Here is a 23,556-nt window from a genome sequence, read left to right on the forward strand (position 1 = left end):
CAAATATTTTATTAACAACTTTGTGATTCGTTTATTTTTCATACAGGAAGGTATGATGGTATGTGTGACACAGCTTCTGCGCGAACACACAATACAACACGTGGAAATGTCCCGCCAAGTGCGGTCACAGAAAATACGAACAACGCAACAGTTATACAGGCATAAAAATATGTATCACAGCGAAAAATTCTTAAGAGGACTGTTGAATGTTTATTATTTGATAACTACAGCGCACTTTGCCTTTATTTCAAATTCTTTTTCGCGTTTTAATTACGTAGGGATTATCTTTATTAATTTCTTTTCTGGAATATGGCTTAAATTTGCAAGAATAGAACATTGATTTTAGTTGAATAGTTGAATATTATATATCTAAATTGTATTAAATTCCCAGGACTTTGAAATAGCTTCAAGAGAATTCAAAGCGTTATTAATTTTTCTTGCGATCCTCCATCGTTCTCGGCGACTGTTATTGACAGGAAATGGCGGATGGCTCGTTTTCGGGGGCGTTAAGACTCTCATAACACGTTTGCCTTGTATTTTACACGGTGCGTATGCAGAGGCACGCCATGTCATATAATATTGCCTCAATAACGGCCAGCAAGAGAGAGATGATCTGTGCGACGCCCGAGGGTTTATTACATCCCAGTTCAACAATATTGGCCACTGGTCGATCGTACAACCCCCCACGCAAGCCAAAGTGAGGTAAACGGAGAATGGCTGGTGGGTAGATCAAAAAGGGATCCAGGGTTCGTATAGAGTGATTCGATCACGATTTTTTCGTTCATATTCGGTAACACCCGTTCTAGTTTATTCCGATTCGTCCCGGTGAACAACTGTTCCACCAATCGATTAATTCTATGCGAGTTTCGCATAGAATTCTATTCATCCCCGATTCCGACGGATGATGTTCGATTTTATTTCGGATGGCTTTACACTGTTATTTATTTTTGTGGTTTGTTTGATAGTTTTTATGGATTGAGTAAGTAGATAAAGGTTAGATAGTGGTTAAGTAGATTGAATGGAAGATTCCCAAGGAGGTAGTTATATTTTCTCATCAATGTTTGGGAGTTAATCTTATAAAGATCAACTGTCCTTTCGATAATATTTTCCAAAATCTCGATATGTTTCTTTTGAACTTAATAATGGGAATCATGGTTAATGAACTTTTTTATGAGGTGACTGTAGAAAATAAATTAGCATAGAAGAATAACTTGGGGGATAAGGATCCAATGTCTTTGAACTAAGCACTCCTACTCCTACCTTCAATAATAATAATAATAATAATAATAATAATAATAATAATAACAATAACAAGGGTTAAATAATTGCCTGAAATCGTTATTCGCGAAAACAAACGACTCGGAATGAATCGCGAAACTGCCAACTAGCCAGGTTCAGTATCTCCGGGGGATAGACGGCATCCAAACGATCAAAAAGTCATGAGGGTAGCATTTTCGTCGTTCGTCGTTCATCGATGAGGCAACGCGATCTCGTAAATTCGATAAGTCGCGGGCACAAGCGGGTCTGCGTAATTCAGCACAAGGCTTGCTACCAAAAATCAATCGAGACCGTCGTCTGAGGAGTTTCGAAGCGCACTGCATTCAGGGCTGAAGGTGGGTTCGAGACCGAAGGATGGGGTGAACACAGCCAGCCGGAGACCGAGAAGGGGAAAGTCGAATACTCTCACGATACGCCTCGTCCCTTTCCAACTCGCGGGATTCCCGATAAAGCCGTCGAGCATTTGCTGGAAGCCTGCAGTGTACTCAGCTAGTCCGACTTCCGGAAGTTTCGTCCCTGAAGTTTACCCTTTCGCTCTGAGAAGCTCGGAACGTCGGAGGAATCTCGGGGAGGTCAAAGCTGCACGCAAGAGTTTGAGAAGCTGAATAGGCTGGGCACGGATAAAAAGGAAACGAATACAGATAAGTAGGGAACGTGGAACATTTTCACGTTGCGCGGATAATCCCCCCCGGCACCTAATTGCGAATGGTTATTCAGGGTCGCGGGATAACGAGTCGCTTTAGAGTTGACTAAAAAAAAATCATCAAGCTGATTTCTTGCATATGAAAATTTCTTTACACTTTGGACGTATGACAAGAAATTTTTGCAAAGGGATATTAAAATCTTGTTTTTTTTTTTAATAGCGTCGTCCATGTTTAATCATGATGTGTATTTCCATAAAAATTCACTAATTCTATCTAGATTAAGTATAATTCACCTATTTTACTCATAGTCGTCCATTATTAAATATTTCATTAAAAATGAATTTTTAGAGCTGACTGTGCAACGAGACCTCCTTTAATTTCTGCTCAGTGCAAGAAATTACATTTCGATCCTCGAAATATATTCTGGAAATTATACGTCCTTTCCTCGCTCGCGATATAATTTCTAGGAAACTTTTAACGACCTTTTAAGCCATAAATCTCGCTGGATTACTGTCCCAGTAAACGCCGTGAGTTTGTTCGATATACCGAGAAGTTTATTAGCACGACGTAAACTTCCTGGAAACTACCGAACCGTTAGGGATAATCTTCAATTTATCGTAAATGATATTGTCGTGGCGCAGTATATTGATTAAGGTCGAAGATCCACCGGCAAGCTGTTGTGCAGGGAACAGATAATGATTTCGCATCTCACGTAAACTGATTACCTCGTCACACAATGAAGAGTGTCGGGGACGGGGGCTGACAGCGCATTCTTCTTAAACGTTTACTATAAATTCCGGTTAAAATCGAGGCACGATATATCCCGTCGCTAATCGAGGACCGTCGATCATCTCTAATCGTAAATTAAATTAAGCTGTGACATCGTTAATTACGGTTCTTGATTTGAACTTGAATGAAATGGAAAAATTCTGAACCCTAACAGTTTAAGAATGAATAATTTACACTGTCTTTGCACTTTTCTTTGCACATTTCTAATTTATTTTCTTGCAGTTCAAAAATGAATTGATGGAATAATTTATATCATCTACGTACTAAAATTGTGTAAATATTTTTGTAATTTATTTTCTTTGCACGATAGATTTAATTTCGCCAGAGTTTCCCTCTCGGAACACCCTTTCCCACGAATGCAGAGAATTCGCAGTCTACAAGAAGACTGAATGCACGTTTGCCAAAAGCCTTGTCAGGTAACGAGCGTCTCGCATTAAACGTGGTCGGTTATTTCGTCGGGGTGAATTGTTGCCAACGACCATGTTACAAGCTGTAACGTAAGTCATCCACCAGATGCACGTATCGAACATTACCGCACGGTTGTTAAGGCGATGTTTACGAGCGATTATTATGTTACGCTAATATTCCTCGAGACCGATCGAAACTGGAGAACTTGAATGAAACTGATTATAATATACTTCTTCTTCAGATTAATATTGTAAAACGTATTATAGATCACTAAATTCATAAATTCATAGACTCACAATAATATAATGAACATTATATTTGTAACTATTACTATAATTCTTCTACATTTCGTCGACAATGATACAGTAAGCTAAAAAAAAATGATTTCCCTTTCAGAAAATGTCGAGATTCTCATCCACAAGAGTAACAACTTCGCGCAGCATGTTCTGCACTCATTCCCTAACTGAAAACTTCGCACAGCGTCTTCTGTGCTCATTTCCTCTTCGACAAAACAAAGTCTCCGGAGGCAAAGACCTTGTAAACAAGGCGGGATTGACGAAGAATCCACCTCAGCCGCGCGTTCGGCCAACCGTGCCCGTGACGGTGAAACAAAGCGGCAGTATGATTGTATTTACGAGAACAGTAGGAAAAACGAGGAGACGCATGCTGGATACGCTGAATAAGAAACGTCGAGACGAAGGATCCGTAAACCACCGTCGCAATAATTAAACAAAGAAACCGCCGAACAAGGTGTAATTAATGATCGCTGTCGTTTCGAAAAAGAATAATGACGGATCGATACGAGAATCATTTAGTCTACCTGTGTTAGGGACCTCTGACTGTCGACAGTCACGCTGAAATTACTGCAATGTAATTACTGGATGATGCATCGCCGCGTTTAATAGGCATTCCGTTAACCGTTTGATGTAGTCGTGTCGTTGGACAGTTCTATCCGGCCTCTTCGAAACACAGACCGACTTGATTACGTCTAATCACATCGTAATACCGTCGCTGCGTTACCGTGCGGCGCGAGTTACGTGCGATTCGTGGAATAATCTATGCGCTTGATTTGTATTCCTGCACGTTTTCCCTGATGAATTAATCGCGGTTAGGGGGCAGATGGAAAGCAGAGAGCCGGGGGAATTACACACAGTTTCTTCTCTGTTACATGCCAGGACCTAAACAAACTCCTCTTTTATTTGCACGTGTTCCTTTTTTTTTCACTCCATTGCAAAAATCTTGGAGAATAATATTCACTTTCTTCTCTGTCACCTGTTAGGATAGAAACTCTTGTTTTTTATTTCGCATATATCTTGGTAAATGAGACTGCTCCAATTTTTTTAACGAGATATGAAACATGAAAGCTTTGTAACACAAACACTAGACGAACATTAAACTAGTCAATTTTGTTTGGAGCAGCGAATCTGCTCAAGTGTGTCTTTGGTACCTTCGTAAGGTGACAATTATTCATTCTTCGTCCTTTTTCATAAATTTAATTCCAGACTGCTAGCTCCAGCGGAACGCGAGCCGAAAGCTAACGGTAAAGTGATTAGTAAACTTCGATCATCAGTCGAATTCATGCGTGCGCAATTATCACGATCATCCAATTTCCCACGAACAATTATCCTACTTGAAACTGCCACAGGCTGTTGGCACGAATGATGCGATGGGAGAAATCCGTGGTATGATAACTTGCATGCTGACCACGCGTTATTCTCCGCAAATCAGTTTACATGTTATGACGTAAGCGGGTTCCGAATGACAGTACGTTGTATTTGTAAGCGCATTTCGCCCGAATACCTCCGCTAAATACGTGTTTCCTTGTTTAATCGTTGCTATTATTACATAGCGCATTCTCAGATTCCATTATTACATCTCGAATTGCAGTTCCACTGAAATATGGAAATAAGGTTTGCGCAGTGTATCTAAGCCGGAGAATTCGGATTTATTTGACTTATGGTGTGGCGTGGGATTGTTTTTATTCGTGGAACAGTTTAGAATTGATTTCATGTAGGATGTGGTGCAAGATTTATTCAATTTAGGCTTTATTTTGATTTACTTGAAAGAGATAGTGAACGAAGTATTTTCCATTAAAATATAAGTAACAGCAGTGTATTAAAAGTGCGACATAGAGTGTAAAAATTCTTTTACCATAGGGAAGTTATATAGAAATTTTATAACAGGAATACTTTAAATCTCGGATATTGTAAATGGAGTCATCGATCCATCTATTGGATTTAATCGCGAAGTCCACTAAAACAACTCCAGAAGTACAGCATAAATCAATTGCAATTTTTATTTAATAGAGTAACAAGAATAGTTTTAGTTAATATTTGGTACAGGGAAACAAGTTAATCGTATTATATTTGGATTCGATAATCGCAGATTGAACAGATAGAGCACGGCATAATATTCGAGTTAAATGTAAATAACAGGCTGACTTCTCATAGTTAATCTGATTTCAGTATTTCCATAATGAATGCATTGCAATGTAAATTAAGAGTGATATCGAATGAACTCATTCAATATCAGCTTAACGCGTTTAGTACAAATTGGCTCAATCTACTAAACGTCAAATCAACCGATTTACCACATAGTGGCTCGTTTAAATATTCCTAAAAAATTACTTGACACGTTATCGAAGCAACTAAACTCTCGGCTCAAAAAATTGCATCGTGAACAGTAAATAATGCACTTGGAACTATATTATTTATATCAATTCCAAAATATCGAATCCACTGTATTTCCAGGACGTATAAATTTGTACAAATAAATCCTGACGATGAAATAATTTTTCCAAATCTTTTCGATAATGAAATTACCTTTTGAATGTAATTCGAATCTGGTAAATACTAATAAAGACACGTGCGCGGAGATTTGACAGGTCCGAAGTGAAATTTCTGTGGACCGCGTTCAATAAGGAACAATGAGACTGTCAAACTCGTACGCGTTCAATCACCATCGCTTCCTGCTGGAATTGATTATTAATTGCTGGCACGTGCGCTGCCTGCATCCATTTGAATCCCTGACGATGGTGCGAGGACATCGCGCGCATTTCGTCGGCCGATAAAGTTATGCCTGTCCATCGGCTACTAATTACCGATTGATTGACTTCCCCCACCCTTTCCTTCCGGTCAGCGTAGTCACGAAGACAGATTCGAAGAACGATTATTCAGGTCCTCGCGTGACGAGAGGCGCGGGCCCTGGGGAATTTTAATGGCCAATTCCACGGTATTGCAGGCGAAGGGAACCCTAAAGAAATTAAGCCGATGTTGCATACGAATTTGACAATTTTACATACACTTGAAATATTCCACATTCTGATAGTTAAGAATGAAAAAATTAAGATTATCAGTAAGACTGAGTTCTTTTTGGTTTTCAAGCGAATATCTAATGTCGTAATTAAGGTCGAAGTCTGTGTCTCAAATTTAAATTAAAGACCCTATTTTCATGTACGTCCATCTTGTGATTTTTAATAATCCATGTTTTCATCACGTAGCTCATATACGTGGATAAATATATGTATCATAAATGAATACAACAACATTAGCACTTTATTCAGCGTAAGTTAATGTATTCCGGACGTGTTATGCAAATACTTTTCATGCACGTATACAAAACAAATGCGCGAAATCGTCCACATCCATTGGTGGAACGAAAGATCTGCACGCATTTGCTGATTTCCCGCCTAACTCCGTTCATTAAGTTCAACACGTACTCGATTAGGAGCGCACAATGCGAGTAAGCGAGTTTTTGCACTTCGCACATGAATATTTCGTCGCCGTTGAAAGTGGATTAAATCAAATTTCTCGCGTCGCGAACTCATAACGCTTTCATGAATTTTTCGCGTCGACCCTTCTCCCATATTATTTTAAATATTCCTTTATCATATTTCGAATGACTTTTATGTCGCGGCGAGTGTCACGTGTTACTAGCGGCAAGGCTATGTCTTTGACACACATCAAAAATATAATTATTTCGTTAATAGCTTTTCGGGAAGCATGAAAAATTTATGTGTTCCGATGGACCCAGCGTAACCCGTCAATTTTTGCTCGCTTAATGCACGCGAAATATAATAATTATTTTTACTTTCATTGGGGCCAGCCAGGTCTCTTTTGGAGAGCATCGAAATTTTAAAGTGATAAGCAAGTAGACTCACAAAGGAGTCAAAGAGTCAACTTTTTTAATTAAACATAAATGTTGAATAACGAATAATAAGTAAACATTATTATATTTGTTGATTGTTAAATCGAAATAATTGATTGTAGAATAACGTGCTTTGTTGCGAATGAATAAAAATTTAATTTTAGTCGAATAAATCGCTGTACATTGACCTTATTTGTCGGTTAATATTCGAATAAAATTTTACCCATTATCCGCGCAACATGAATTCATTACGTAAGCAGGTTATGCAAACGATGTGATCTATCCTCATTACAGTGAAGTATGGTCACAATAGATCATGGTTAGTCAACAATCATAATTGCATTGACTAGGTACAGATAATCGTAAATGATTAGCCTGCTCGACGAGGGGATAATCAACCCTTATCAGTGCTGAATAAAATTTGCATATTGAAGCATTGAATTATAAGGAAGAGATACTAAGTAAGCAAACTATAATAAATTAAGAAAGGACCAAGGAAAGAGGATTAAAAGTAAGCTTATTTAGACCATTATGACTAAAGAAAATTGATTGAGACACATTTTAGTATAAAAGATTCGAAATATAATAGAAGGAACGCTAATTTTAATATTGTAAATTATATTCTATTTTTAAAATCACAATGTACAATAATATCACAATCTGCAAAGATTGATCTTGAAACCATTTCTATGTAGAAAACCCTTTACATTAAAAACGAATTCTTCTGTTAAACTATTCTACCAAAATTTTACCACGAACCTATTACAAGAGTTCAATCCGTTCTCTTCCATCGATTGGGAATTTCTAAAATAAGATCCTCGGTGTTCCACGAGCAGTCTTCCTGAAATCTTCCCTAATTAATAACCGTGGTAGCTGCGGAAGCAGTCGATAAGTCGTAACAGTTCATTCGGCAAATGAGTAATTACTCGGCTCGGAGATTAGACATCTGCGGGGAAGAGATATCGAGCACGAGTTAGTAATTTATATAGCCGTGAGGGACAGGCGCTTTGTATCGCAACACGGGTCAGCCGGTAAATTATTCTCGGATGTCATGACACGAAAACTGTTTAGTACCCTGTAAATCAGAACACCAGAATTTCCACGTGTAGAGGGTTTTCCCAACCTTTGATCTCTTTTTAACGTTCGACACTGTGCCGGGAGTAAAGTTCGTTACGCGCGCACAACCTGTGTGTAAATGGATTATTAATTACTTCGTGAAACATGAAACAATCGATTACACAAGGTTAGCGCGCACAGTCGTACGTCACCTAGTGTCATACAATTTTTGGAGCCGCAGCACACTACGTTCAAAGTTTGTTACATTGTTTTAACGACTATTACTATAAATTAGATCACATAGTTTCACTTTTCAAAGGTTCAAAGGAAAAATTCATCAGTCTAGTAATGAAATTCTGTCACTGACCAAACATACATGTTGGGAAAACAGTGCTCCATTAAAAGTTTGTGAAATATTTCACTGAATATTTACCTTCGTTAAATCCATTTCAATTAAATCAATGATTTAATAATTATTCGGTACAAAGTACAGCAGTTTGGTACAAAACATTGTATTTATAAACTTTTTGTTAGCAATATACCACACACCTAAAATGAAAAAATGGCGATAGCAAGATCCTTTCGACTGTCAAGCTTGAAGTAATTAACTCGAACGAGGGTCTGATATCTTAAGTAGTGTTGATCAACGTCGTAATCGTCATTCGTCGGGGTGACGTCCGTATTTCATTAAATCTTATCTTATAAGGAAGAAACGCGTCTCCGAGGTAAGACATATGGGAAACGAGGCCGGTTCGAATCACAGCGCGCAGCTCGGCTAATATGATAAACAATTGCCTTAACGAGGCGACAATGGAGTCGCAATATTGGTTGTGGTTCCTCGCTAACGATGACTGACAGCGGTTTTATGAAGACTCTTACGCGTACCTCGAGGCTGAGACTCACTCGCAGGAAGCAGGGAGCATGTTTAAACAATAATTGACGTACATGAAAGTTGAAAGGTTGTTGTACTAACACTATTTCCAAAGAATTTACGAAATTTTCTAGTTGCCTGTTTTAATCATCTTTTTATAGTAATATAGCTATGTCAGCATAGTAATGCTTAGAATTATGAAACAAATTTCATATTAATTTGCAAATTCGAATACACGAGTCCCTGAAACCTGACTTAAAAAGCGCCCCTTACACAGGGAGGGGTATTATTTCCACGAACCATACCTACAACCTTTCTGAAAGGGTTAATTTGCCACTTCTTTCATAAATCACTCTTGGTATCCGGTGTTCCTATCTAAATTCTAATTGATATTCAGCGATAGTCATCGAAATCACGGTGGCAGCAACCAAAGACGAAACCCAGGTGAATACGTGTGGGCGACGTGCGTGGCGATCGAACTGCAGTCCCTTCGCCGTGGGACTGCACTTCCGGAAACCAGCGTCTCTTTCAGCCATATACACGTAGATGGAGGCAGTAACGTAGAATTAACTTCCTCGCGACAAAATGACTCCTCTATTCACGCACGAGCGTAACGCATGTGCCCATGGTGCCTAGCGTGCACGTGGGCGTGTACAGAAACGTTTTCCCATTGAACGTTACGCACATGATAATGAGAGTGGGTGAGGCGTCTCGTTTCTGTCACCGGATGTCACGTGGTTCTTGGTTCGGCCCGATGTGCCCGCACACATCGTTCATCTCCGAACCGCGATCACGTCGAAATTACCATCGTGAGCGTAAATTCGACACGCATGCATTCATGTTTCTTTTACGCGATGATTTTCTGCCGTTTCGCGACGATTGGCTACTGGGCGCGGTCGACTAACGGAGTTAGGTCTTTCGAGCACTCGTCTTCTCGAATTTATGTACTTTTTGACGAAATGAAATTTTTAATACAGCTGAGCGTGCAATATACGCGCACCTCCCGCGGAAAAATGCAGTTTTTCATTGGAAACTGAGTTTAAGCGGAGAGAAAACGTTGGCGTTGGCATAACACGCTGCAGTGTGCTCGCTATAGTTTCGCAGAGCTCGGGGTGGACCGCAAAAGTGATGCGGTAGCGAAAAATAAATCTGTACTCTCCATGTCGTACCACGCGCAATTTTAAACGTTACTATACACACGCGAAACCTGTGGAACTTCCACGAAACTGTTCACCTAGTACGTAATCACTGTTTGCAAGTAGATACATTCATTCACTTGGTGGTCGTCAGTGACATTTATTCTAGTAAATAATAATTCATTGAACAATAACTCGTTGAAAATTTTATTAAGGAAAATAGAATGTTATTGTCCTCCTGCTAGTAGGAAGTTTTGCATGACCTAAAGAAGCAATATTTACGTGAAATGTTTTTCTTATTTTGAGCACCTTCAACTTATTTTTAACGCACAAAAGGATTTTAATATGAATGCGAACCTTGTACAAGAATCTACTCACTTCACGTCGAGCATCTATGGTAAAAATGACCGAACACATGCTGATAAAGAACATTTCGCGCAAACGGTTTTAATCTTCTTTGTTTTCGCACAGTCACCGGAACGGGAAATCGCGTTTGCGTTAATTAAGCATGCTTCGCTCCTCTCCGCGAACGTTATACGTTTCCGACAATTCGAGCTTCTTTTTCCGCCAGCATACCTCTGTATTCAACTATCTGTAAGAACGACAGGCTTCGCGTTACGCATAGAAATGTTTGATACATTTGTCAAGCTCCTTTCAGCATATCGGAGAGTGCAGTTCTTACTCGAGCCGCGATTATTAAAAGGGAATTAAATTAAATTAAATTAAAAGAGAAATGAAACATTTCTCGTTCGTGTCAGCACATACGGTATTTTAATCTTGCGCCGCGTTGAACGAGAGAACCTCGACATCGGATACCAGCAGTTGCCGATGAAAAGCATATTTTTACGTGAAATTTATTCATCTCTCGTCGCAGCGAAAAGAGATATTAATTAGAACCCACTTCTGTTTTCCTCTCGTATCCCTTCGGCTACATCAGTTGCGCTCTAATGGAAACCGAATTTACTGCATTAAATTTACGGTAACTCCTACAAACTATCCGCGTATTGTTGTTCCACGTGTTCGTTTCCGACTGTTCGTATTGTCTGCTACCACCGTTTTTCAATTTTTTCAAGCCTGGGATATTTTTAATCGTTCGAAAAGCAGGCTTTCTGAAACTTGATAAACAATGGAAAGCATCTAGGTAATACAAACGCAGTGCTTCAAATTTAAAAATTATATATACACGCAGTTCATCTCACATTGACATTGCTTGTTTCAAACGTAAAAATCTTCTTTTCTTAGTGCTTCTAATAATTTAATCAACGATTGTGTCGCGGTGCAATTTTAATAGAAAAGTTGTGTTGTTAGTTGCGCGAGCAAAGTACTGGCATGGTAAAGTACCGATTATCGGAATGCGGCTTATCCGAAATTTCCATTATGGGAAAATCTGTTTATGCAGCGCGGGAAACACTTTGGAATTAACTACAATGGGATTATTCGCAGATGTGAAACTTTCTTGTTTTACACGCGCGTATGAAATGGAAAATTCGTTTTAAATTAAATCGCAGTTGTCCTTCTTGCTGCAGAAAAATGGAGAACGTCGACAGTGGCGCGGAAAAGGGATTGGGAATCGAAATGAGAGGCAAGAATTGAGGTTTGTGCATTTATCGAGGTAACCAATCGTGTAAAAGGTCGTCCCACTCGCATTGGTTATCCCCACTCCCTATAAATCGTACTTAATCTCCAATTCTATCGTATTATTTTATGTTTTACTAAAACACTAGCTTGAGTACCGCTATTTTCTAAATCCTACCGATACAATTCCAACTCTACCAATATAAACTACGAATTAGCACTGTACTCGTTCCACTAAAAAGTCTGCGAAACAGTTCCGATTTTACATTTAAATCGTATCTTTTCGCGTGTTCGCCGCTCTTCTACGATTTCAAACCATTGTTGCGAATCGAACGCGTCACTCGAATTACATCGTCACCGGAGTGAAATAAAATTTGCGGAGCGAAAATATCGACTCGATCCCAGGAACGATTGTATCGAATGTTTGCTCGTGACGTCTCATTAAGACGTGAAATCTATACGGAGTTACAATTGTTTGTCCCTCGAAACGGATGAAAGCTGAAGGAGTTCCTCCATCCTCGCTCCTTCTTTTTTTTTCTCTTCCTCTTTAATCCTAGACTTTCTTAGTCTCGCAGTTTTCCTCCGTTGCTTCTCCACGTTTTATTTTATTTGTCTTGTGTGCTCGAAAAGCTGTGTTCGTTCTTTGGACACGAGGAAGGACTGGAACAATGCTCCAGCGGTTATCGGAAGTTGTTTGTCGACCAATTAGGATAATGGTTTGCCTTTGCTCGCTCCATCCCGGAGTGCCACGCCGATTAATACGAGGGGGGAGGTGGATAAAGGAAGTTCGTAATATTCTTTGCGATTCGGGAACTACTGCGAAGCGAAGGAAAATAAGTGTGCGGCCTCTATTAAAAACGAGGACTTGTAATAGAATTATGAGAGATAAAATACTGCTGAACTTAATAATTCTATTCTTTTCTCTTTGTCAGGGTATTCAAATTAGAATAGTTTCTTTCTAAAATATTTCATGGACGAAGATGTAGGAACGGGTATGTTTTCGTTAATAAAAACAATTTTTTTATATTTATTTTGTGAGGACAAGTGTCGTCCATTATTGAAGTCAAATACTTATAATAATATATCTTGATTCCATTTTTAAACACTGGAGAATCAGAAATTGAAACGTATGTAATTTTGAACAATGGTACCTACATTTATCGGCTACATGTATTTTTCATTTGAACCTTCTTTTATTGGCGTACCTGAGCTCTTGACATTTTCTTTTCTCCTCGCATCGAATTCCACATTGCTTCGATTCCTTTTTCTTCAATTTGCCGGTTCCCCACTTTCCATGACTCATTTCGCGAACTTTTCTCTATTGGAACTCAAGAGTTGAAATGACACCATTCCACGGAACGGTTTTCTTTTATTAAAGGGACAAATCAAACGATTCCTGGCGGTGATCTCGCGAGCCCTCTCCCTTGTACTCAACCGCTCAGAAGTAATCAGTGGAGTTGTAATGAATCCTTTGAAGATTTTCTTTTGACGCGCGTGTGTGTGACCCAGAAAGTTTGCGGTCGGGTAATGTTTGCCGGCCGAGTTTGAATTAGCCTCGAATTAAAAGTACTCGCGCCCGATGCAATTACATTCGCGCTTCTGCGAAAATTGGCAAATTTACAGTTAACTGTTAGACTTTGTACAAGGATATTTAGTAACAATAAACTTATTTTATTCATAACCAAGTATAGCGTACCTGTAACAAGTTTTAATCTTGAGTTTGATTATTCCATCCTTTAATAGACATAAATTAAATGAAACAGTTTTACTTTGACTGAGAAGTGAAACCTGATAAACTATTTTTTTTTTTTTTCTTTAATTGAAATTCAGCGCGCACAGTATTTTTAGAGTGACTACACGAATTCTTGCGAACGAAATGTGACTCACAGATTTATCGAAGACCCCGTGAACCGTTTCTTTCCGAGGAAATTACTATTCCAGGTTGATCGCGACATCGATCTTCAGACAACATTTGGATTCGATGATCGATACCGAGATACCGATCTAAATATATTTAGAGGCACATTCGGGGTTCGTTTAATAAATACGATACGCGCCTCGATCGCAAAGCTGTTCTCGAACAACTGCAAGGCACGTGACGAGGCGTCAAAGAGGCTCGTGACATCCTGCCTTTTGCATAAATTTCGTAAGCGGAATGAGTGAATCTCCCGGCGTCCATCTACTTGTTTCGTAACACGTAACACGTTCCACGAACAAAACGATTTTTCGGAGCATCATCCATAGTGATCGCGGAATTTACATTTAGAGTGATTATTAAATTCAGTCACGACGTGTCGAAAAAAATTGTCAAAAATGTACGAAGAAGAGTCACGAGTGAAATCGATGCGGTTACATTTTTAACTATTTGAATAATTACGTTTCGGCCCTCTAAACGAAATTTTAAAGAAATATCAGTGTTAATTTAATTCAATATTTATCGAGTAATTGAGTTTCGAGAAGTAACTTGAAGATTTCATTAAAATCTTTACTTTTCGTGGGATGTTTATGTTTATGCAATTCACTAGATTCGATTGCATAAATCATTTTACTAGTCCCTGGCACACATTAGCTGATTTGAAGAAAAAAATTCCTATATTTACCAAAATAATAAGAACATAAAATTGGAGCAAGGATGTGAAACACGTGAAACATAAAAAATCCACTGAAAATTCTAAATGATCCGAATTCGACCAAGGGATGTAATACGAGTGGACGTTAAACAAACTTATTACTCAGCCTAATAGATAACGAAGGAGTTACAGGCCGAAGGATTGCGTTTCGGGCGTCGGTTCGAAAGGAAGGAGCAGATTTCACGTCCAGTTAGCGCCTCCGAGTCTTTGGTACGTGGTTTATGCCAGTTTAACACGATTCACCGATAATGACGGGGTCGTGGCCTCGTATCCACTTGGTCAGCTTGATATTCGCACCGAGTCACGCAACAACACGTCACGCAACCGGCGTGGAAACACGGGTCTGCGACCAAGGCGACACCAACTGTCACGGCATCCTGATCCTTAATTACTGTCTCCCATCGCTGCCGCGATGTCGTGCGTAATACGCGAAAAAAAAATCGTGAACAATGGTCACGTGCGTTTCCAAACTGATCGCCGGAGCGATATGTGGTGCCCGCCCACATTTTCGCTGTTCACGGCTATTATTTCAGTCGAACAGGATGCCAACGACAGGGTCCGACGAGGGAGCTATCGTGGTACCAGCCAGACTCTGGAAATACGTCAGAAGCAATGGACCTGGTTCGATTAAAAGTAAAAAATCAGGTGTTTTGGGGGTTAATTAACCCATTAGCTGCCACGATCCCCATTTGAGAATTTTGACAGTTTAAAAAGTATTCAGCCAATATTGTTTGTAGCAGAAACTGTGTATTTTGTGCTCTTGGGGGCTGTTTCTTTTTTTAACCCTCTATGGGCACATGCAACTTTCAGGTCGCATGCTAATACGTCGACATTTTACCAAATGCAGAACAAAGAAGTTCGGTCCATGGAGGTTAACAAAATTACAGATAGCGGATGTTGGTTTTTCTTATTGTCGTGATTACGCAATTCTACGGTTATTCGTCCGTTTTATTCTTATCTAGTTTCAGCGATAGGAGTGGGCAGAGGAATTCCAGCGAAACGTCAGTTGCAACCGCTGGAACAGCAGTTGTGACCGTGCGAATGTAAAACAAAGATCACTTCGCGATAGCGGGCACATACCTCGGACGGAATGAACTATAAAAAGCTCGTAAAATCGTCTTTCGAGGTACGCTCCTGTGTCAGTTCGCCCATTTACAGCAGCGGGATTCTCTTTTCACGGCGTCAGCTATGGATTCCTTCCTTTTTCTTCGGCTTCTTTTGCAAATTACTCGCAGCGTGCTCACTTTCCCCGACTCGAAACGGCGAACTATTGTAATGAGTTTGTAAAACATTGGAATAATTAATGGTCGTTAAACGTGTTTGACATGCTCGATAAACTCGTTTAAATGTGCATTTTAACAAGAATGTAATCTAATGGACTAGTTATCATAAACTTGGTAATAATTTTAGCAGTAATAAGGACGAGTTCCCACTAATAATATAATGTTGTGGTTAGAAAATCAGAATTATTGCACGTTGTCCTAACTCGGTGACCAAGAGGCCATACTGTGAGCTCCTCCAATTTGTTTGTGCATCCTATTTATTCCCTCTACGTAACAGCTTCCGGTTTACCTGACAATAAATTCGAATGACTGCTTCGTATTCCCACCTGATATTTCATTAAAGGGAAGTCGCGCGCACGGGTGAATTTTGTTGAGATTTTTAAAACCTGTACTGCTGAACAGAAACTTGGAAACTTCACAGCGGGATAACGAGTCTGAACGCACATTCTTTCCAGCTCCGATGGTACTTCCGGGTCCAAGATTCCTCTTTCCCTTCTTTGAAAAATGCATCGGACAGAGGTGTCCGCACGCGGAAGGAAGAGAGGGAACATTAGGAAGAAGATAAACACGCGGATCCTTTGAACTTGACAAATCGGGGGAGGAAAGGTCACGGAGAAAAAGGTAAACGAACCCTTGGTCCTTGAACCCTCCGTGCGTATTATACTAGACGGCCGCGCCTCTGGTAATGGCTCCTTATGATTTAGCGAGAGTGTTTTCTTAGTTTTCGCGAAAGTGGCGCCCGCGTAATCGTTTGTCAAGCGCCCGACGAAATAATAGCTGGCACCGCCTCCCTCTTGATTCAACGCCACCCATCCCCTGCTCTCGTGCCACGTGAAATCCTGCGGCGATATTTTACCATCATCGCTATTAAAGGCCATTCCGCAGATGAAGAGTAACGATACGTCCTTCGCACGAGCAACCAACGACGTCCCCTTTTCCGAAGGATTCCTTGTATCCTTTGAGTACCCTCACAGATCTGACGGTGCATTTTTTTCCTAGAGTGCTGCCATTAGGCGAACTTTTCATCGGGACGATGCAAATCGTCAAGAATTCTGGCGTGATCATCGCGCTTGAGAGATGAGCAACTGTAAGTTAGACATGGTGGGGTTGAATTCAACAACAGGAAGAAACGATTCGAGAAACAGGGATATTGCTGGAGGTTAGAGATGAAGGCCTTGAGTACTCGTTCGGTTGTTTATCAGATACATTGCTCTCACTGGATGATTAAAACTGAACTAGGATAACTAAGAGAACTAGAGCAAGACTGTTCAGTAATTCTTGGTCCTAAGAGGTTATAGACTTCCAAGCCTCAGAATTTTTAGTGACTATGCGGGACTTGCACTGATTTTGATCAAGTAGAGAGAAATTAGAAAAGTTTCTCTTTAAATCTGAAAAAGATTGTATCTCTCGTAGACTCTTCATACGTCATCCCACTACAACCTAATTTACACACCCTGTTGCTCCATCATGAAATCTTCTTCGCCCATATTATTAAATACAAACACCCCCTCAAACAACAGAACCCATTGACTAAATGACCCCCGAATTAACGCTCCTCGCGACAAAGGAATTACAAGACGCCAGTCGACAATTTAGGGCCGTGACTCACATCCCAGAACTTGGCGTAGTTTTGATATTCAGCCGGTGCCGCTCTATTTCGGGTACAGCGCGAGAGACCAAAGCAACGGAGCATGATTGCGCGGCGAGACATTAGCATGCTGTCTCCAAATCGTACGCGGTTATCAACACCGAATTCCTTACCGCGTGTTCCGACTCTCAACTTGGCCCTCCCCTCGCATTCCTCTTGTATTTCATCGTTCATGTCCAGCACCGTCTTCGAGTCCAGCTTTGTCGTGAACTTTCAACGCGCTCGCGCCGTTCGCCAAGGTTTTACGACAAGCCCGGCTCGTTCCTCTCCTACAGTCCATCGAATGGCAACCCTAAATTCTCCTGGAGTCTCCGGGACCAATATTCTTCCGCCATTGATGACCTACTTTCCTTTTAGAAGGCACCACTCGGTGATTTGACCGTCGTATTGATAAACGAACGACCCATTTTCGATCGGTACTTTTAGGAAGTTTTTTCTGGCGTTTCGGGGAAGTTTCATCTGCGGTGGAAGCTTCGGCCACGATCAATTTCTCATGAGTGTGGACTTTGAATAACTGCAAGTTATATCGATGACATGGACTGTAATATCTACAAATATTTTTGCTGGAAGATTGGACAAGGTGTACGTAGCTTGAATGACGTTATCCTCCGAAGCATGACTTTATTCCTTCCCGGTACAAGCTTAAAATCACACGGTGTCCTAAAGAATAATGTCGAAAATGAAAATGATAGAGCAACGTGTGTTTTAATCATTTTCTTCGGTGTCTTCGATACAGTACTCGACGTGTTGAGTACAATATTGGCGTAGGTTCCTGTAGATTCCTCTTTTGACGGTCTGGCTGATTCCAAAAGGAGCAGTAAGTGGCCCCTCGCATAAAAACCGTACGTGATTCAACCTGGTTTACTCTTCATAGTACGGGGATGGTCAGAATTTCGTCGTATACGCACCACACGAACCAGGCGTTATTCTTAGCCCCTAACAATGCCGCACGTGTACCTCGCGCCTATCCTTCTACAGCCGTTCGTATGAAGAATTGATGTAATACCGAAGGATTCCCTGTTGTACTACTCTTCCCATCTCCTTCAGCTTTCATCAAATATAACTGGCGGGGGAACATCCAGACTTTGCCCCCCTCAGCGTTGTCAATCTTCAATGGAGATATTTTTTGATCGAATAGGTACACGACTCCAAATGTATTACTCCCTAGTTTTGTCAGGTTCAAAACAGGAGGTTCTTTTCTAAAAATTGTATTCGTATAATGAACGACGAATAAGATCAACGTACTCGGTTAAATATTTATCTATTCACCTTGAAATTCTTCAATGGATAATTCGAATTCTAATTTTTATACTTGCTTCTCTTTTATTAGGTATACATCAATTGGATATCCGTTCTTCAAAACTCTACAAGTGTCCAATATCTCCAACATCACTCTAAATTTCGAGTACCTTCCAAGCTCTGTGTCTGGATTCATCGTGAAATAAATTCAGATTTGTCGAAGAATAAATTACGATTTGTGGAACGAGCTCGTGCAGAATTTCGATGTTTCCGCGCGGTGCGTTCGAATAAAAGTGTATACAGGCGTTCTAGTTGAGAAACGTTTTGCGGAAGGTTATCGCTTCGCTCATCTTCCTTTCCTTTCTTCCTCTCTCATCCATGTGCCTTCGTCTTTGCCTCATACGCCGACGAGGAGCTAGGGGAATGAAATAAATTCCGCGTTTCTGAGAAATTGGAGAGCCCCGAGGGTAGAAGACATTTTCTCTGGACCGCCCACCCGCCCTCGTCCCCTTCCGTCTCCCCCAGAAAACTCCTTATTCCGCGTCATCTGCTTTTCAATCAAGGTCGGCTATCGGCTCGGCTGAGATGAGAAGGTGAGCTCGCCTCCGAGCTCATAGAAGGTCCAGAGCCACCGTGGCTATAGCTCGGAGATAGGTTGATATCGTCCTTGTAACACGGTCGGTCCGACGACCTTGTGCCTTCGATATTCCCTTTTTCTGAAATTTTCGAATCGAAGGGAAGGTTAGTTATGAAATTGACCGTAACATCGAACGGTTCCGGTTCGATGGTGTCGCCTCGTAATTGGAAATATGACGGGATATTGTTTACCGATGAACGTGACTTTTTTTTAATAGAATTGCTGTTAAACTTTTTCAAAAGGTGATTTATCCATAGTGATATACTACGTGAATTATTATTTTATACAATGTGAAAGCTTCTTTAAGATTTAAACCTAAATTATTTAGACATTATTGAAATTCTTCGTGGTGTGATTATGTAATAAAATTCACATGTCTTTAGAATTTTGAATAATTATTAACTTGTGGAATATTTGGACGAAATTTCAGTAGGTGCAATGATAATCTAATTTATTTTCATAAATATGCAGTGAAATACGAAATGCATAAAACAGCTTGCGGAAATATGCATAAAATTCATTGATCACTTCGGACTACGGTATATTTGAATTATTGGAGCATATTTTAATATTTTATGTCTCACATACGCAAGTAAATTTAATATCTTCAGGATTTAATTGTAGTATCTCCGATTTATCGATTATTCAACTGTGTGTAAATTTAATTAGTAGGAAATCTTTCCGTGGTAATAGAACAGACCATGATATATGTAAGCACGAATATCAAGTTTCCCGTTAAATTATATCGAACGTTTATTAAATAATAACGCGATTCTTCTTGTTTCTTATCGAATTTTATCGATTCTTTGTACAATTAAATAAATCAAAGGGATTTCATGTAGCACTTCGTTATTTTCATATCATCTCGCAAGAATTAAATTCGATACTTGGATACTTGTTTATTGAAAGAGAATAATAAAATGATTCTTTATATTTATAAAGAACTAAAAATATATTCCTTTGTTCAGTGAATATACAGGGTTTTAGAATTTTATTTTTGTTACCTTTAGATAGACCTGTCATCCTGGTAGGCAATTAAAAAACAACGTCTTTCACGTCTAATCGACTCATGTGCACCTTATAATAAATCCAAAATTAAACATACTGTCTCTTCTAAAATACCTTTTAGAAATAAATTCCGCCCACTCGTACCTGACATCCTGCGCTCGAATACGTTCGATATTCTAATCAAAACGACATTACGTATTCACGCCGCGAAGCATTTCCAGCAACAACGAGGAGAATAAAATATTATTCGCGCGCGGTAACGTTTTGTCGCCGAGTCCGCAGGTATAAGTTTTGTGATTTCGCCGGAGGCGCGATAAGTTAAAGTTTCTCCTTTTTATTCGTCCCAGGCCCGAGTTTCCTCCCAAGTTTATACTACTTTCTCCGCCTTCTTTTCGCTACCCAGGACAACCCTTGTTTCTACCACAATTTTAGTTCAGTTGGCCGCCAGTCACGCATAACAAATGATTCCGTTCTTCAATCGGTTCGCTCTTTTTCCACCGAACTTTTTAAGTTACCCACCCGTTTCATTCGTAACTGTAAATAAGCGTGCGGCGGGGAATTTCGGGGCGACGCGAAGACATCAACACGAGCTTAAAATAAGAACGAGGACCACCAGCACACACGAGAATCTGAACAGAAATTATAAATCGAATTAGATTTATTTTTAAGCAGGTTATTTTTATTTTTGTTCTACTAGTATGGGATCATTGTAGATCCAAGGAAAAATAATTGGAGACAAATGATCTTTAATATTTAGTCACTCACTTATATAGTATTTAAAATACTCTTTCTTCTGAAATTATTATTTATATAACATCCAGCCATGAAGGTTAAACTTAACTCAAACTTTACTTATTCTGGTTGGTTATAATTTTAATTAATATTCACACGTAAATTTCACACTTATATTGATAAAATATATTACGCAAAGAAATATTAGAATTTAAAGATACTTTTAATTCACTGGAATGCTTATCACTAAACATATTGCAGACCTAATATTTTCGCGTTTGTACATCACTCAACATCCTTAGCTTCAAGGGAGATATTTACGTGTTCTGGTTCTCGTAACTCATTCAGTGCATCAGTTCTTAATGCCAGCTAAGATAGACTGATGCAGTCAGACTAATCACTCTACACACCGGTAATTTATCATCCGTGGAACATACAGCTTGGAAACAAATGCATAGCTCTGGAAATCTTAGGAAGACTGAACTTATTCTATTACATTCATTATGAGTAAAGTTAATCCATCATGGCATCACATTATTTTCCAATTTTCTGATTACCAAATGAAAATATAAAAACGAAGAAGAAAACACTTCTTTCAACAATTATTTCTAATTAATCGCATCCAAAAGCAAAATATCGAAAGACACCCGTCACTCGATATACATAGGTCTTTTATAGGTCTAAATAGAATTTTGTACTTTTAAGTTTTTACGTTTATCTACAAAAAAAAAGTGAAAAAAGATTTCCCAGAAAGTTCTACCCTATAAAAGATTAAAGGACTACAAAAAATAAAAAAAAAAAAACAGAATGAAGTCTATGTTAGGTAAAAGTTCAGTCCACGAGGTGAGGCTCCATTCCTGAGAACAGGTGCTCGCTCCGAAAGAGAATCGAACGATTGTTCTAATAGTGTTGGTGGACACGGGGGAGCGATTGTCGGTCGAGTAACCTTGGCCGAAGGCTTCAGGAGTCGTCCGCAAGGAAGGCAGCGACGGCATTGGTCAGAAACAATCGAAGCTTCATCGTGGCTCGAGTCCTGTGAACGTACGTATAGGAAAGGGGCAGAGGGGCCGTGGTCCGAGACAGGCAGGAACGAGTTCGAGAGAACAAAAGCCTCGGAGGACCAGCGGACGAAGGAAGATGCCTGGAACCAATATGTAGCCTTCTCTCGGCTTTCTCGCGCCCTCCTACACTCTTCCGCTCACTTTTCGTCTCTTCCTTCTTTACCCAGAGGCAAAACCTTTGTTACTTGTTAGTGACTTTTATCTGGTCGCCCCCGGGTGCTCGATTTATCTCGCTCACCTCTCCCCTCTCCCTCGCAAGCTTTTCGCTCCTCTCTTTCTGTGCTTCCCCTTTCACGTTCATCCCGCTATCACCTACCAACAGCCCGCAGCCTCGAACAGTCCCGGAACTTCTTATTCCGGATTTTATACCCGTAGGGGAAACTCTTTCTTATTCCTTTTCTTCCCTCCCCCGACTCCCACCCGCGCCCAACGTCGCGCTTTTTTTTTCTCTCTCCCCTCACGGTTTCTCCTCTTATTCCGTTTTTTTTCCTCTCTACTCCGGGACCTACCACCTGCTCTTCTTTATCAGTGGCAGCTTAATCTCTCGCACGACTTTCGGTAACACGGAGAACCGCGACGGCGCTCACCCGAACCGAAGACTTTCCTCGGAGGGCGGACTGGCCTCCGTTATCTCCGCAAACTCGAGCACCGTTTCCATTCCGGCCGCCTTGGATCGTTGATTCTTGGCGTTAGCCGTTGATCTAGTACCAATAATCCTGGTCCTTCGTTAAATCTGGGAGAATTACTTTGTCGAGAAATGTCGTTCCGTCGGAATCGAGCCCTGGGAATTATTGTCAGGTGGAAAGGTTCCAACAACCGATGCCTGGAGATCGGCTCTTTTCCTCCCCGTTGCATTTCCGAGGGCACTCTCTATGGGAATCGAGATTCGATGGTGCTGGGGAAAATTTTGTAGAAATTGAAACTCGATGGTGCATTGTAAGGGTTCCTCGAGTGGAATGCAGAAACTAGATCTAGAGGGTTAATTAGGGGGAGAATGTGTCTTCATCTAAATATTCCTAAAATATATCTATATTATTATAAGTGGCAAAACGTGTTAGAGTCTTCTTTTTATGCTCTACTTTGTTCTAAAGCTACCAAAACAGGTCCTACTTATAAGGGAAGCAACTGGAGTTTTCGAATGAAACTTAGTGAAGATGAAGATTTGGAATCAGCGACCCCAGAAACCTCTGAATACCAAATTTCATCAAAATCGAATCACTTTTCGCATTTTGATCTTCTTTTAGTGGAACCGCCATTTTGAATTTCTGAATTTTGAGTTCACATCTGGAATCAGCGACTCCAAAAACCCCTGAATACGAAATTTCATCAAAATCAAATCACTTTTCGCATTTTGATTTCTATAGTGAAGCCGCCATTTTGAATTTCTGAATTTTGAGTTCAAATCTGAAATCAGC

The 23,556-nt window shown here is 40.1% G+C and overlaps 1 protein-coding gene across 4 annotated transcripts in view; it reads left to right on the forward strand.

The window, feature by feature from the left end:
- The window catches only part of LOC128890478 (uncharacterized), a 493,055-nt gene that overhangs the window by 73,637 nt on the left and 395,862 nt on the right, over positions 1-23,556 (forward strand). The window lies entirely within an intron of this gene.

The sequence above is a fragment of the Hylaeus anthracinus genome, unplaced genomic scaffold (genome assembly GCF_026225885.1).
Source record: "Hylaeus anthracinus isolate JK02 unplaced genomic scaffold, UHH_iyHylAnth1.0_haploid 12000, whole genome shotgun sequence".
NCBI lineage: Eukaryota > Metazoa > Arthropoda > Insecta > Hymenoptera > Colletidae > Hylaeus > Hylaeus anthracinus.